We start from the raw sequence: 16,073 nt of genomic DNA on the forward strand, positions 1-16,073 counted from the left end.
TGGAAGGATGGGCAGTCCTAATGCTTTGCTGTAGTTATGAAGGGTCACATGAATCTGTCACTTTATTTTATTTTATTTTACTAAGGAATTTACCACTAATTTTCACAGCATTACACTAGCTTCAAAAAACTACTTGTGGTTTGTTTGTTTTTTAGGAAGTCTCTGGCTTGTAACAGAATAACTGCTTCCAAGAGTGATACCTTTCATTGGAAATGTATAAAAAGAACGTTGCTTGTAATATAAAAGATCAAAAGGTGTTTCCATTTATTTTATTGCCAAAACAAAACAAAAAAACCACCACTAACTCTGCTGCAAGGCCAGCTTGGTTGAAGAAATAGGCATATTCAGAAAATTTTAGGATTGTTGGAACTATGGAATTCATGACTTGCAGCAAATTAGACTGCTCTAAATGAGGATTGGACAAATGGATGGAAGATAAAGTGATTATATATTCTGTATACCAGTTGCAGGGAATCCTAAGAGGGGAGAGGGCTTTTGCCCTTTGGATCCTGCTTGCAGGCTTCCCATAAGCACCTGGTGGGCCATTGTGAGAGCAGGATGCAACACTAAATGGACCTTCTATAAGGATCTACTCTTGGACCTCTGTGTGATTTGCAGCAGATTGGCAAGGACTGTTGGCTCCCATTGTTCTTCAAGACACCCAAAATATTCTGATCCTCCTGAAATCCAAAAGAACACATGCTGTGTAAACCGGTATATTCTATCATGTCGAAACACTTGAGGAATTTTACCTTTGCAAATTCTGATACAAACTGACCTATCTGAAACTCCTGGATTGTACAGATCAAAACCTTGTTTTCATCAGCTTTCACATGCGATGTGATGTAGACTTTGCTTAAAAAACGATCAAAATCCTTTTTTATATATAAAAGATGTTTGTTTTGAGAGGGAAATGTTTAAAAATGTATTTTTGATAGTATAGAAATGTACATGTTCATGCAGATTTTAAAAGTGTAGATTAATACAGAAATGAGATGGAGCGGAAGAATGGCTCAATGCATCTGAAAGTGACACATCAGAAATAGACTGATTTGTCCATCCTTAGTCTCATATTTGTATGAACAGATGAACATCTTAAATGTCACTGTCCTTATATAAGATAAAAAATAGCTCTTCCATGATGGATCCAACCCAGTTATGAATTATGTGTGCACACATACATATCTTTCTGGCTAGCTATAAAAGGGAAAAGCAAAGGGTTTTTTAAACAAACACCATCTTTATTCCATGCAGTCTCTTAGTAAACCAGTTAAAATGTACACCATTCTTGTAAACTTTAAGAGCCTTCTTTCAAATGATTTGGCAATGATTAATATTATTCAGCTTGTGAAGTCCAGGGAATCATTAACATGTGGCTGTAGCCTTTGAAGCCTCTTAATTGTGTGAAGACAGATGCATTAAACAATTACCTAAATTCTCCAAAAGCCAAGCAACAAAGGAAACTGAATGACATAATCCCCGAGGGAATCATATTTTTCTATCAAGAGGGAAGGCTGTCTCTTAAAGTTTTGGCAAAAAAAGATCAGGATACTCAGCTGTCAATTTCTTCTCACATTTACTCTGAATGAGCACAATCCATCCATCAGTGCTTAAAGAGTTTTCTAACAGTACATTGACCTTGAATGCAGCATATTGATTTTCAGTAACGCATCACAAATAGGGTCGTTACCAAGTCATCCAGCAGTGGATGTGATTGGGAACAGATTTCTGAAATTCCAATACCGTACCACCCTGCCTCCGATGATGGATCATCCTATTCTACCCTATCAATCCTTACCTAGCTCTAAAAAATGTGACACCTGGATCAAATTTATCATTTTATGTATGTTATATTTATATATATGCAATATATACGTGAGGCAAAAACAAAGCTGATTCAAATGGGGTTTCTCCAACATCTTTGGGCCTCTGAGATTTGTTTACAGTGGCATTTATTTATGGAAGCACTTTGCGTTGGGAGGGGGGGGAGGTAAAAATGTTGGGTTGTGACAGAGACACAGATGTGAGCACTATAGGGGATTAATGCTGCAGTGAGGGTTGAGCAATAGATAAACCCAGTCTAGGTTTTATGCTTTCAGAGGTTAACACTAGATCAATTTGGGTGATTGTTTCTTAGATTGCATTGGACAAATAGACACTCACACGAAGGTGGTTAATAGTAAAATGGCAAAGAAAAACAAATGGAAATTAACTGATGTTAAACCTACAGGGGCGATCCATTCATCATTTACACTGTTGGAAATTCATATAAGTCAGTAGGGCTACTCCAGCATAAACACACACACATAGTCCAAAATCAACCCGGGACATATTCAGTGTTTAAGGCTTCAGTATATTATTTGGAAGAAAGTTTTCATAGTATATAGTTTAACTTTTTGTGCAGTCTGGTGTACATTTTTTTTTTTTTTTTTTTGTATGCTGAGTGCTTGGTTAGGATTATGGGTTTTCTTTGTTATAAGGAAGTGTGTTAGAAATGTATAACAACTTCCGGTTCGCTATGGAGGCTCCTAGTATAGCCAATATTTTTATGAGGAATTTTGATTTGGAACACATTGTGCATAATAATCCATATAGTGCATACATTTTGTTTTACGGCCGATACATAGATGATTTGATACTTATATTTTCTGAGGATATTTTTGAATCGTTTAACTGTTGGATAAATAGTCTGAGTCCATATTTGACTTTTGAAGGAACATCGAGTCCACACTCCCTACCTTTTTTATACCTAGAAATTTATGTGGATCAATCTAGAATTAAAGTCCTTCCTTATAAGAAAAGCACGGATAGAAATTCTTTGTTACATTATAGTTCAAATCATCCCAAACACCTCCGTGACAATCTTCCTTTAGGTCAATTCCTAAGATTAAAACGGAATTCATCGGACCTGTAATGGGATAAGGGGTTGCTTGTGCGTAAGCTCCCAAAACGCTCCAAGTTGAGCCGTTGGTTAAAACTTTCCCTAGCCGGACAGCCCTCAGTTTGTGGCTGTCTTAATCACTTGCAGAATCCGTCAGTGGGCGTTTCCTGAATTTCTTCCAACATAAGAGTTCTTTGATAGAAAGTCTCCCCCTTGATTCCCTGCGCGGCAGCTTTCTGCACAGAGTGGGCGTTCCAAGGGGAGGTCCTGAGCTCTCACCACTCATCTCGCTTGAAGCGTCTCTGAGCCTCACCTCCGACGCTGTCTCCTCCTTCCCTCCTTCTTCAGCGGAAACTCTCCCTCTCCCCCTGCTGGTTCCCTCCTCAGCATCCGAGGGTCTCCCAGCATCCGAGAGCCTCTCCACCACCCTGAGCTCCGATGGCAGTTCCCTGACAGGACCCACAGGACTTTAAAGCCCATTCAAAAATACTTTCTGCATCTTTGTTAAAACAAGGCTATCCAAATTCTGTAATAACAACGGCTGTCCAAAAAACACAATTAAGGGAGAGGTCCACTCTTCTTACATCCTGTTTACATGGTAGCACAAGATCCACGCGCATTTATGCTTCTCTAGAGTACAACCATATGAGTTTTGAGATTGAGAAAATTATAAGACGGCATTGGCATATTCTTAAGGACATCCCTGGATGTGATATGATTCCCCTTTTCGCCAAACGTTGCACAAAATCATTAAGAGATAAACTGGTGCACACAGATTTAAAAGCTACACCCACACAACGTATTCTATCTAATCCTCCACGTGGCTTTTTTCAGATGTGGTCATTGTACCACCTGTAAATACTCACTGCAGGTAAAAGAATTTACCAACAAAGAAGGTTTTAAGTTTGTTTTACAGGCATTTGCTACATGTGCGACTCCACGTGTAATTTATGTGATTAGATGTCCTTGTGGATTGTTATATGTACGGTAGGTCATACTTTTAGACCTATTAAAGTAAGAATATCAGGGCATTGGTCTAGAATTAGGAACAATGTAATTGACGCTCCTTTAGTACAGCATTTTATTCAAGCGTCCCATTCGGATGAAGATATGACATTTTTCGTAATTTGGGTATATCTTGGTCCTGTAGAACGAGCAAAGAAAATTCTTATGCAGAAAGAAACTAGATTTATTTTTCTACTTGACACTTTGCATCCCTCAGGTTTGAATACTGAAATTGATTATAGTTGCTTTCTATGAGTCATTACTAATGCCTGTATGTATAACACCTATGTATGGATAGAGTTTGTTTTACATTCGTTGTTTTAAAGGGGTCACTTTAAAAAGAAAACCTTATAGCTACAGATTGCTGTCACCTGTAACTAAAATCAATGCTGCACCTTTCTATATAATCTTACATTGTTACAGTTGTTGTTCACTGCAGAAACCATTATGTTATAAGTTCTATTATCTTGATACTTCATATATGGTGTGTATTTCTATAGCACAATTGTTTATATAATTTCAGTTTGTTAAAATATGTTGAATTATGACATTATATTCATTTATATTACTTAGAATATGTACAACTGATGAAGCCCCGGAGGGCGAGGTCCATGGCTTTGAAATACTACATATGAACCTGTACCACTGATGAAGCCTATGAGAGTGGAACAAGACATTATTGTCTTGAAATCCTTGTCAACTCTGTGGAACCGTAGTAGGCTCCAATTTGGACTTTATGAACATATGTGGAACAGAATCTAGCAGACATTTTGTCTTTATGAATGATCTGATCTATTGGGACTTCTGTCTATATTAGTGCACTTTATGTGTTGTTTATGTACAAGATAAACATTTGATATTGTGATAAGAAGTGGTACCTCGGGTTACATACGCTTCAGGTTACACACTCTGCTAACCCAGAAATATTACCTTGGGTTAAGAACTTTGCTTCAGGATGAGAACAGAAATTGTGCTGCGGCAGCAGCAGGAGGCCCCATTAGCTAAAGTGGTGCTTCAGGATAAGAACAGTTTCAGGTTAAGAACGGACCCCCGGAATGAATTAAGTACTTAACCGGAGGTACCACTGTATATAGAAGAGTATTGTTTATGTGAATGCACATCCGGTTATGCCTTGTGTGTTTGTCGAATGTATTTCACGTAACACTAGGTTTGATGTTGTTTTGCAAACCACCATCGCTGCAGCATCAACATCCCAAACGTGTACTGTAGTATTTATTTATTTAGCGATGCCCCCCCCCCCCCGGCTGACCAGATTGGTTGACCCAAGGAGTGAAGCAACCGGGGACTTCCTAATGGTGCGGAGGCTAGCCATGCCCCCCATGCAGAGGGGAGAGCTCGTGACAAGCCCGCAAAAAGGAAATGGCTTTAGTGGGCAGGCGCTCAGGGGCCGCAAAAGACTGCTTTTCCAAAATTACCTGGGGGGCCATTTGAAACCAGCCCAGGGGCTGCAAGTGGCCCCCGGGCCAGACTTTGGAATTCCTGGTCTAGATAGAATTAGAGTACATACCAGCTGACTTAGCAGCTGGTCTGGCAACTCAGGAAGTCAAACCAGCTTCCCCTTTAAAATGAGAAATTATCTAATCCACACTTCTCAAATTAATATTTTTTTAAAAAATAATAATATTTATTAACATTTTAAAGACTGCAAAAGAAAGACAAAGAATTAAACAATACAATACAATACAAAAACAAAAACACCACACAGCACCAACCCCCAAACATTAAATTAACAAAACCAAACAAACACAATTTAAAACATCTAATAAATTCAGTATTTTAACTTTCATTTACTTGTTTCAACGACCTCCTCACACCTCCCTTTTTGTATTCCACTTTAATTAACTGTTTCAGCAATTCCTTTCCTTCTTCCTCTGTTTTCTGTCCTGTAATTTATCTTAACATATTCTAACCTTATTTTTCCCTTTAATATATAATTGTCTTAACATATTTTAACTTTATTTTCCCTTTAATACTCTAATAATCTATTTGTACTTAATTCCTTGTAACATTTCTACTGAAGCCATATAGCTCCTTTCCAACATTTTTCTAACACTCATTAATTTTACAATATTTTTATAAATAATCTTTAAACTTTTTCCAATCTTCTTCCACCGACTCTTCCCCCTGGTCCCAGATTCTGCCAGTCATATCCACCAATTCCCTATAGTCCATCAACCTGGTGATCTTCTGTCCGATGCTCTTAACTCCTTTCCAAGTCCCTTCTGCGAGTCTTCTTCATATTTATACATGAACTTTACTTTGTCTTCCACTGATCTTATTTTCATTTTCCTTCCTTTGAGGCTAAAGAGTAGATCTCGGGGAAACTCCCACCTAAAGATGATTTTATTCCTTCTCAACAGGGCAACCAAATCTCTGTAGTTAAATCTAAGATCCGAAAGGTATTTGAGGACGTCTTTCAAAATTTCCACTCTTGACTGTTGTTCTTCTAAGTTCCTCTGGTAGTTCCAACAGTCTCTTATTTTGTTCTTCTCTTTTTTCCCTCCTCTTCCAAGTCTGAGAGCCCTCACAGTTTTAATCTCTTCTTGACCCAAGTCCCGGTCCCAAAAGTCATCAAATTCCTGTGTAAGGAAATCTATCAAACTTTCCTTCTCCAGTTCAGGTAGGGCTCTGATCCTCGAAATCTGATTTTCTTTAAATTCAATCATAGCAGGCATCAACTTTTGGTCATCAAATTGCATCTGTAAGGCTGGGACTCTCTCTCTCTCCAATTGTGTTACTTTAGGTTCAACGGCAATAACTTTCTCCCTAGCCTTCTCCACAGTTTGCCATGTCAAAGTAGATTCCTGTGTCAGTTTCTGAATAGTTTCTATATTGGTGTTCACTTTTTGTCCCAAATTGTCAATTTTGGTAGTTACCACATCCACCTTTTTGTGAAGCTGTTCCAGTGAGTCACTTATCTTACATAATACAACCACTAAGGCCTCTTCTGTCAACATTCTTAACCGATTCAAGGTCCCCAGAATCTCACAGGTTTTTATCTTGCAGCTGGAAATTCCCCCAGCTCAACTCTTGTGACAGTTTCAAAAGCTTCCTCTAGAGGGAAACAGTTCCTCTAGAGGGAAACAGTTTCTATTTGTATTAGTCCTTTTAAACTCAATTCAAACAATAAAGTTAGTTTCAATTTTCTGTTACTTTTACTCCTTTTTAAACGCAGACAGAGACCATGGAAACAATGTATTCCTCTTATTTAACTAACTGTCAGTGAACGTTCTAATCACGGTCAGTCCTGTTGGCATCCCGTTTCCAGGATCGGAGCGGTGGTATATTAACTCTGTTTGCTCTCTCCTGCAGGTATACTCAGTCCAAAACTTTCCCCCCTCTTCTCCTGCCACCAAGGGGGGTTTAGTATTTTTTACTGATGGAAATTTACTCCTTTACAATAGGCTTTCCGAGACTTCAGCTTGCATCCTCATTGCTTCAATCTATTTACAAAAGGGGCAGGTGGACTTCCTGTTTTAGACCTCCCCGTTTTGGCATCAAATTAAGACGTTTAAAAATCCAATTCTCCGCTCTACTCACAGGTAGTTGTTTTAAGATCAAATTGTTCACAAGAAAAAGTCAGCGCTCTCCGGCAACAGCTATGCGGCTTCGTTCCGTGGAAGAAGCAGTCAATTCTAAGCACCGTGTTGCTCACCCCACGTCGCTCCGGATCCCCGAAACTGTATTTCCCCGCGAGTAGGGGAGACGCAAAAGGTGCCAGCCGAATCCCACGTTCACAGGCTTCACCCGCCTGTGATTTCTTCACCGTGGCGGCCAGACCCGAATTCCTACGAAGCAAATTCCTCCTGATCAGAGGAATTTCGCCATTACCGGAGGCGCTAACCCGGAAGTCCCTCAAATTAATATTTGAACTAAAACATAAAATAATACAAAAATGCTGGCAAATTTGCATGATGGCTGTTGGTGTTTTAAAATTACAAATTGCTAAATAAATGTGGAAGACTGGGGTGTGTGTGGAGAACTTGGAGAACTGAATTTGACAGATCCCTACCCAGTCCTATACAGTCTCTTATCCCAGAAGCTGGCCTGCAGGCTGAGAAGCATGTCTGCTAGTGAAGAGGAACTACCAAGCTGAGTGCCTCCTCAGCTCACCCTTTCCCCATGCTGCACCTCTGGAACCTGACATTGTGTCTGTCTTTAACTGCACACTGCTCAGCTCTGGATACTGTTCCTCCTGGAACGTTTTGGCCTACCTCTGTTTGACCCTCAGATGAAGATTTGGTCACTTCTCACTTTGACCCTGTTCACCACTTTACTTAGGAGAAAAGTCCTAGCTCAAAGGTAGGCGATATACTTGCAAAGATCCCTGTTTCATTCCCTGACACTCAGGTACTGCTAGAAAAGAGCCCTCTCTGAAACCCTGGAGAGCTAATACCAGTCAATACCAGTACCAGACAATACTAGGCTATGATGGGCCAATGGTCTGATTCTTGAGTGATATGTTTATATGTTAAGATGCCATCCTATAGCAACTGCACCTCCCACCAAATCAGTTTTCTCAGCAAAGGAAGACTGAATTATACCCTAAAACAGAGAAGTTAGTAGTGGGAATATGCATATTCCAAATTTGGGTGAGGTTTGACACAGTGGCCCCCACCATCTACCACTGACTAATTTAGGTGGTTTCCAGAAAGGCCTATCCCAAAAAAAAGCTTAAAACACCCCAGTGTAGGTACCCTGGATGTATATCACCACTTTGCAAATGGGGTTCATGTTATATTTGATGTACTAATTCCTGCCTGCCAAGAATAGCTATTATGAACCCCTGATATGAAAAACTCCCGTCTCTTACCAGTGGAAGAATAAGCTCGAAGTTCAGTGTAAAACCTTCCTGAAAAACTTGATCATCTCAGGTCTCCATATCAATCTGATTTAATATGCCTTTCAGTGAGTTCTCACTTCAGTGGGAACAATTACCTTTGAACTCTATTAAAGCTGTTATTACCTTAGTCTAATCATCAGTTTACAGCCTGGGCGAGCCCACTGAAAAGTGATCTGAATCTAATAAAATCACACTTGGATTTAAATGGAAACCAAAAATATGTGCTGATGTCAGACCCAAGTATTCAGTGACTAGAGAGACGAGCTGGAAGCAGTAACAGTGCTGAGACTTACCTTCACCGGAGGTGTGATGTAATATTTCAGGTTTATAGTTCAATCAAGAAAACAACCTGAGGGGATTCCTTTAAAGCCCTTAAAACACTACCTTCAGCCTTCCCACGCACTTTGGAAATTAAAATCCCACGTTGGTAAAGAGAAGAACTTTTCCAGAGAGACATAAATATTGACATGGATTGGTGTGGCTAATCTCCCCTGTGTACATCTGCACGTCACTCCCTGCCTGGGAAATTCTGATCCTAGCTCTGTGGAATGCTATTGACATGAGATCGCAACTGAATCTCATCTCACATGCAGAGCATGCATTAGATTTATTTGACCCATAGGAAAGAAGGTGCCAGATCTGAAGACTGCCTTTTTTACTTAGGAGGCTGCCTTATATCACATCAGACTATTAGTTCATTGCCTACACTGACTGGCACCAACTTTCCAGGGTTTCAGAAACAAGTCTTTCCAAGCCCTAAAGGAAAATGCTTGGGATGGAAGATGTGGCCTTGTGCATGCAGAAATGTGTTCTTCCACTGGGATGCTACAGCCCTTCCCCTCCCTTAATAAGGAACCCCACACCAATAGCGTGGCTGGCATTTTGGAAGGAGAAGGAGGAAGGAGGAGGAAAGGGCAGGGATGACACTAATATAAAATAGAATGTCCCTATTTTCATCTGAGGAATGTTGAAAGGTATGTAGTTGGAGGAGTGGGGAATTGTTGTTTTGAATGAGTTTTCCCCCTGTGTAGGCCTCACCTAAGAAAAAGAAAACTCTTCATTTATTTCTCTTCACATGGTATACACTTTATTAGTTTCTTTTCTCCGTGGACTCCATCTGCTTTCTTCCAGTCACTCTGCCAATGCCACCCACTCATTGCCTTGTGGGAATGACTCTGAATAAGGGTTTTTCATCGTTAAAACCAACCCTAGAAACTCAGCAGTAGTTTAGAAGATGCGAATTCCTTCAGGAATTCTTCAATAGCTGGTCATTTTGGCAAAGCCAAAAACATAAATGTGACCCTAGTGAAGGTAGGACTTGATCCCAGATCTCCTGGAGCTCTGGTGACATGGGCTCTTTTCCTTTCAATTTGTAACTGCAAAAAGAAAATCTGGGTCTCAAATTCATATTTATCCTAAAGTAACATGACCACATGGGAGCAAGTAAATCCACTCCACTCCTTGGAAAGTTACACCCTGTTGTTTGGTGCAAAAGTGCCGGTTTCATCTCAAATGAAATGCTTAGCTGGAAAGTTTAATGTGAAAATTGCTATCTGTTTCTGCCAGCCTTCAGGAGGAAAACAGTGTTTAGAACACAGATGATGCCTTGAATCTCACCTCAGCCATTTTTAACAGTTAGGCTCCCTGAGCCACAGGGAGAACTGAAGTAAGACATTAAGTCATCCTTGGAAATTACAGTGTACATCCCTTATTAAACAGCGCAGCTTCCAAGACTGTTTGGTCGGTTTAATTAAGGCATGTGCAATGCTTTCTGATGTAAGGTACAAGAAATGACATCTCAGAAATGAGTTATGTTCCACAGTCTCTCCAAGAAAGGCTTCAAATGCTGGTCAAAGTGTGCTATGTGACAGATTGAAGCCTTCTTTTGAAGTTGAACTTGAAAAAGGAACTTAGCAACCGACTGTATACTGTCTTAGGCCATTCTGAGTCAGTCCATCTTGCTCAGTATTGTCTACAAACATTGGCTTTCCAGAGTTCCAGGTAGGAGCCTTTCCCAGTCCTACCTGGAAATACTAGGGATTGAACCTGGGACATTCCATATGTATATCAATATTTGCAGCTTGGTCCAATGAATAGAATGGAGCAGTCCCAATCAGTGCACTTCTCAGTTGTTTGGGTGGCATCAATGGCAACACCCAGAAGTGGGAACAGCTCCCAAACAGAGAAGCATAGGACTGAGTCAGATCATTGAGTCATCTAGCTCAGCATTGTCCGCAGTGGCTTTCAATGGCTATGCAGGGTTTCAGACAGGTGATATTTCTGGCCCTACCTGGAAACGCTGGGGTGTGAACCTAGGACCTTCTGCTTGCAAGGCAGGAGTTCCAGCACTGAGCTTTCCCTAGGGGCAGCCCTGGATTTGGCAGGTCCCTGGGCAAGATGCTCTCAGTGTTCACCCTTTCTCCTCACCACTGTCACTGCTGCCCAGTTGCTTGCCCTGTCCCTAAGGGCCCAATCCACACCCCTGCTGAGAGGGAGAGGGCAAACCATGTGGGAGCTTGCTGCCGCTTCTCCTGGCTCCTGTTACTGGTTGCTTATTTAAAGGGAAGAGGTGAACATGTAGCAGCAGCAAAGATGAGTGGGAGCAGCGGCAGGGCCAGAGGGCTCCTGAGATTGGCAGAGGGCTCCCTGGCATGGGCGTGGGCCTCAGACCAGTGATGCTAGCCCCCAGAGCCAGCCCTAGTCCCCCTTCACATGGTACCCTTGAAGCATATCTTTACATACTGCATTCTCAAATGTACTTCTTAAAAGAAAAGGCTTGTGTCTATCAAATGATTAGTGTTAGAGTGATTGTTTTAAAATAATTCAGGATGCATCTGAATGTATTTACATACATGATATGATCTGCCATAAACACAGCTGGAGGCAGAATGCCCATTGAAGGATATTTTTGGAAGTTCCGGGTTGATCAATTGGCACAATTATCAGATAAATAGCATAGCTTGATTGCATATTTTTTTAAAAAAGAAGGGAGTGCTGATTCATTAGAACAAGGCATCATTGCTCTCCCACCTCTGGCACAAAGATCTCCATGCTCCTTTCTTGCCCACCCTATTTTCTTCCAAGCCGCTGCTCCTATCTACCAACAGAGTCTCATGCTGAGCTATCCCAGAAACATAAGACATTGGTACCACCATTGAGCTTCAGTTTCTATATGCAGGTCTTACTTTGCTTTAAACCTAGGCATTTTAGCTGGATTGTTGATTGGGCAATACAACAGGAACTTTGGGAGTTGCCTTAGACCAAGTAAGACCTTGATCCATCTCTTTAAGTATTGTCCACACAGTATTGTCTCTCCCAGCCCTACCTGGACTGGACCTTAGCAGATGCTCTACCACTGAGCTACAGCCCATCCCTATGGTAGAACTACAAAAAGCTGATCTGACTGATACGGTCAACCAGAGGAATTCATTTAACAACTCCATTTGGAAAGGGATATGCTATGGATGTGCCTGCAGGGCTTTAGAGAGCTATAAATGCATCAGCTGGGTCTTCTGTTTGGATATTTTGTGTATGTGAGTGAAAATACAGGCCTGAAACTAAGTTGCCCATCTTCTATAAAGCAGGACAGAATCTGGAATTACAATGTTATCTGAATCCCTTATTTAAAGCCCTGAAGACTTGTAGCATGGAGCATATAACCCCATCCACTCATCTGCTTTTCAGGAGGAATTGTAGGAATTTAAACTATAAGCGAATCTGCATATGGGATCTGGGTATCGACTCTCCAATTGCATCCTATGTCCGTCTCTCCCATCCCCCTCCTTGAAGAAGTATATGCTATCATTAGCTGCTATCTGGAATTGACAGTAGAGTAATTTGAACTTTGCCTCCCACGGGCCTTCTCCTTTAGTTCCTGCTCTAGGAATAAGGTGTGTATTGATTAGGTATCAGGCTGTAATTGGGCTCCAGTCTCTCGAGCTCAAGATATATGATGGAGATGACAGGAAACAGATACCCTGTTGCTTCTTGTAAATAGTCTGGTTGAACAAAATGGTTTGTAACCTCTTCGGTGCCGTGGTCTTTTATTTTATTACCCAATGATGACTGCTGTATCATTGCATGTACTGGCTTTTTGGGGGGCAAAGGGAGGCGTGAATGGAGAACGTCTTTTGCTAAGGAGACAAAATAAGTTTAAATGGGCTCCAACTGCCCTAGTGGGAACCCTGAATAATGATCAAATGGGTCATAGCTCAGAGTTGTTACATCACCGAGCATGCCAAAAATGTAAAATTACAAAGCTTACAGCCACAAATCAGTGCCCATCGTCAAAGAGCACAGAATGAAGAGTTCCCTGCTGTTGGCAAAAATAAAAGCTTCCCAGGATCAATAGCAGTGAGAATTCAAAACTAGGAATATTTGTGTGAAGAAAGCATTGAAGGGGAAAAATAAGAAGAGGGAGGCAATGCCAGTCTTCATTTATTTTTATTTGTGCACAATTCAGAATCATACTTCCACACCACCTTTATCTTCTTTTTAAGAAGCAGAAACTGGGAGCATTTACTTATTTTACATACACCCTACACCAGGCCATCAACAGCTATGTTGTCTTATTAGGGTGGCTAAGAAATTCAGACAAATAAATGGTCAAAATACACAAAATAAAAACTGCGAGACTACAGCCCCAGCAATCCAAGGAACAGAAATTTGGTTGTTCATTAAATTAACCATATATAAAAAGGCTGGAAAAGCACAAGTGTGAAATCAGGAAGGAGGATAAGGGGACTGGTGTGTCTTGAGAAGAGGGCGTGGCTGGCTGGCTACAACATTTGGTTGGAAGTCCCACTTGCAAACAACCATCTGACACAATGTACTGTTGTCAGCTTCAATTTTAATATAAGGCTTCTCCCCCCATCATACTTTCTGGAAAGCTGGGCAGTATGAGGTGCTGTGAACATGTTTACATCACAGCAGCATGATACTATTCAGGTTTGGTGGCGGGAGAAATCATTGAACAAGATGCCCTCAATAAACCTCTCACCACCATCATGGCCGCCTCTTGCTCCTCACTGCTGTCACCAATTAGGAACAGAGGAAGTTGCTTTACACTGAGTCAAGCCATTGGTCAGTCTAGCTTAGTACCATATTGTCAACAAGTCTGCTTGGTGACAGTGAAGTGCTGTTTCCATTGCATCCCTGCCTGGTGGAGCTTTCTTAGGCAGCCGTAACTTTTTTAAGTGATCTGCTTTAGGTGTATTGTCCGTAGGAGCCCTAAGAAGTGAAAAGTGGTATATAATACATTTTTTAAAATAAATATAGCTCTCCTGCCTTTGCAGCTACTTCTCTACCCAAGATATATCCAAGATTCATGCTCTCTGCATCAATCCAAGGCTGGATGTGCTGAAAAATCAGACTGCAGGATGACGCCAAGGATATAACTTAGACTTCTCAGCCCACTAAACACTGGTGTTTCAGATACAAAGAAAAGACATATATCTCAAATTTATATGACACCCAGGCCTGGAAATGTTAAGAGCAGATTCTGACTTCAGGCCAACATTCCCCAAATCTAAAGGAAATGTAGTTTTTACCATTAGCAAGAGACTTGGAAAGACACTTGAAATGCATAAAGCTTTCCATCTCCCAAGAAGCAAGCAACAGACACGGATTTATTTTCTAATCCATTTCTTTCCTTTCTTTTTTTGCCCCTTAAAAAAATATCCAGAAAGGACAATTAGTTTGTCCTGGTCAGTGATTTATGGAGGACATTCAGAAGAAAAAGAGAACAGAGTGATGTGGCTTGAATACATCATATATATATTTATGGAGGTGGAAAAACCCATACACCCATACAAGCACTTTGTGGTGGAGTTACCAAATGTTTGAAACCAGGGAATGAAAAGCTTTCCCCATTTGTCTGTGGATCACACAAATTGTCGTCATAAAAGTAGTACAATATTTATTTATTTATTTGCATTACAATACAATTTATAACTAGCATTATCCTCTCCAAATGGAGACACTCAGTGTGGTTAATGGAATCATATGAAAAGTAATCCCATCGTTAAATTGCAATGGATATCACGAAATAATAACACACTAAAGCCAAAAACAACATAAAATAAAACCAGGACAGTGAGAACTAAGATATTTGATTCAGTTCTCATTCATTGGCAAATCTGTCTAATTCGCTCATTCCGAAACAATATGGAAACTGAAACACAGTCATCCCTTTGAAATGCACAGTATTGTGAATTTAAGATTGGGAAAATGAGAAACCAAACAAAACGGTAGGACTGCAAAAGGAACTGATAGCCCATTTGTCAGAGAAGTCAGATTAATTTCAAAGAAAAATATTGAACCAAATAAATACTTTTCCCAATCACTTTCCTAAGCATGGTGAGTAGTGCAAGGGAAAGAGTATATCTGCCTTCTCTGCTCAGACAGCATACTTGCCCCACATTTGGAACCACTTGCTGGGTACCACAAAATGGGAAATATTAATGGGCTTTCCTGTGTGCATAGCCCCAGTTCTCATACAGTTGATTTCCTAGATAAGATCTGGGAATCCAGGCCCAGCCCCCTCAGATGGGAGGTGTTGAGGGGCTGAAAGTGGACAGGGCTTTGTGAGCCCCACACTCTCTACTGCACCCCATCAGTTAGCCTACTCTCCTCCAATTTGATGGAGGAATCTGTCTCATAGCTAGCATTCAAGTAAAATTCAATTGCCAGTCTGGTTGACTGTTGTACATAGAATGAGGGAGGCACCATCTTGTGTTGTTGTTGTTGTTTAGTCGTTTAGTCGTGTCCGACTCTTCGTGACCCCATGGACCAGAGCACGCCAGGCGCTTCTGTCTTCAACTGCCTCCCGCAGTTTGGTCAGACTCATGTTTGTAGCTTTGAGAACACTGTCCAACCATCTTGTCCTCTGTCGTCCCCTTCTTTTTGTGCCCTCCATCTTTCCCAACATCAGGGTCTTTTCCAGGGAGTCTTCTCTTCTCATGAGGTGGCCAAAGTATTGGAGCCTCAGCTTCAGGATATGTCCTTCCAGTGAGCACTCAGGGCTGATTTCTTTCAGAATGGATGCGTTTGATCTTCTTGCAGTCCATGGGACTCTCAAGAGTCTCCTCCAGCACCATAATTCAAAAGCATCAATTTTTCGGCGATCAGCCTTCTTTATGGTCCAGCTCTCACTTCCATACATCACTACTGGGAAAACCATGGCTTTAACTATACGGACCTTTGTTGGCAAGGTGATGTCTCTGCTTTTTAAGACGCTGTCTAGGTTTGCCATCACCTTTCTCCCAAGGAGCAGGCGTCTTTTAATTTCGTGACTGCTGTCACCATCTGCAGTGATCATGGAGC

The 16,073-nt window shown here is 41.0% G+C and overlaps 1 long non-coding RNA gene across 1 annotated transcript in view; it reads right to left on the reverse strand.

Moving 5' to 3' along the window:
- Nucleotides 1-470: 470 nt before the first annotated feature.
- Nucleotides 471-16,073, reverse strand: part of LOC307222778 — a 104,938-nt gene continuing 89,335 nt past the window's right edge. The window contains exon 4 of the long non-coding RNA XR_013841877.1: nucleotides 471-680. This is a non-coding gene — a long non-coding RNA (uncharacterized lncRNA). The remainder of the gene's footprint in view (nucleotides 681-16,073) is intronic.

Source organism: Podarcis cretensis, assembly GCF_951804945.1.
Source record: "Podarcis cretensis genome assembly, chromosome: 8".
Taxonomy (NCBI): domain Eukaryota; kingdom Metazoa; phylum Chordata; class Lepidosauria; order Squamata; family Lacertidae; genus Podarcis; species Podarcis cretensis.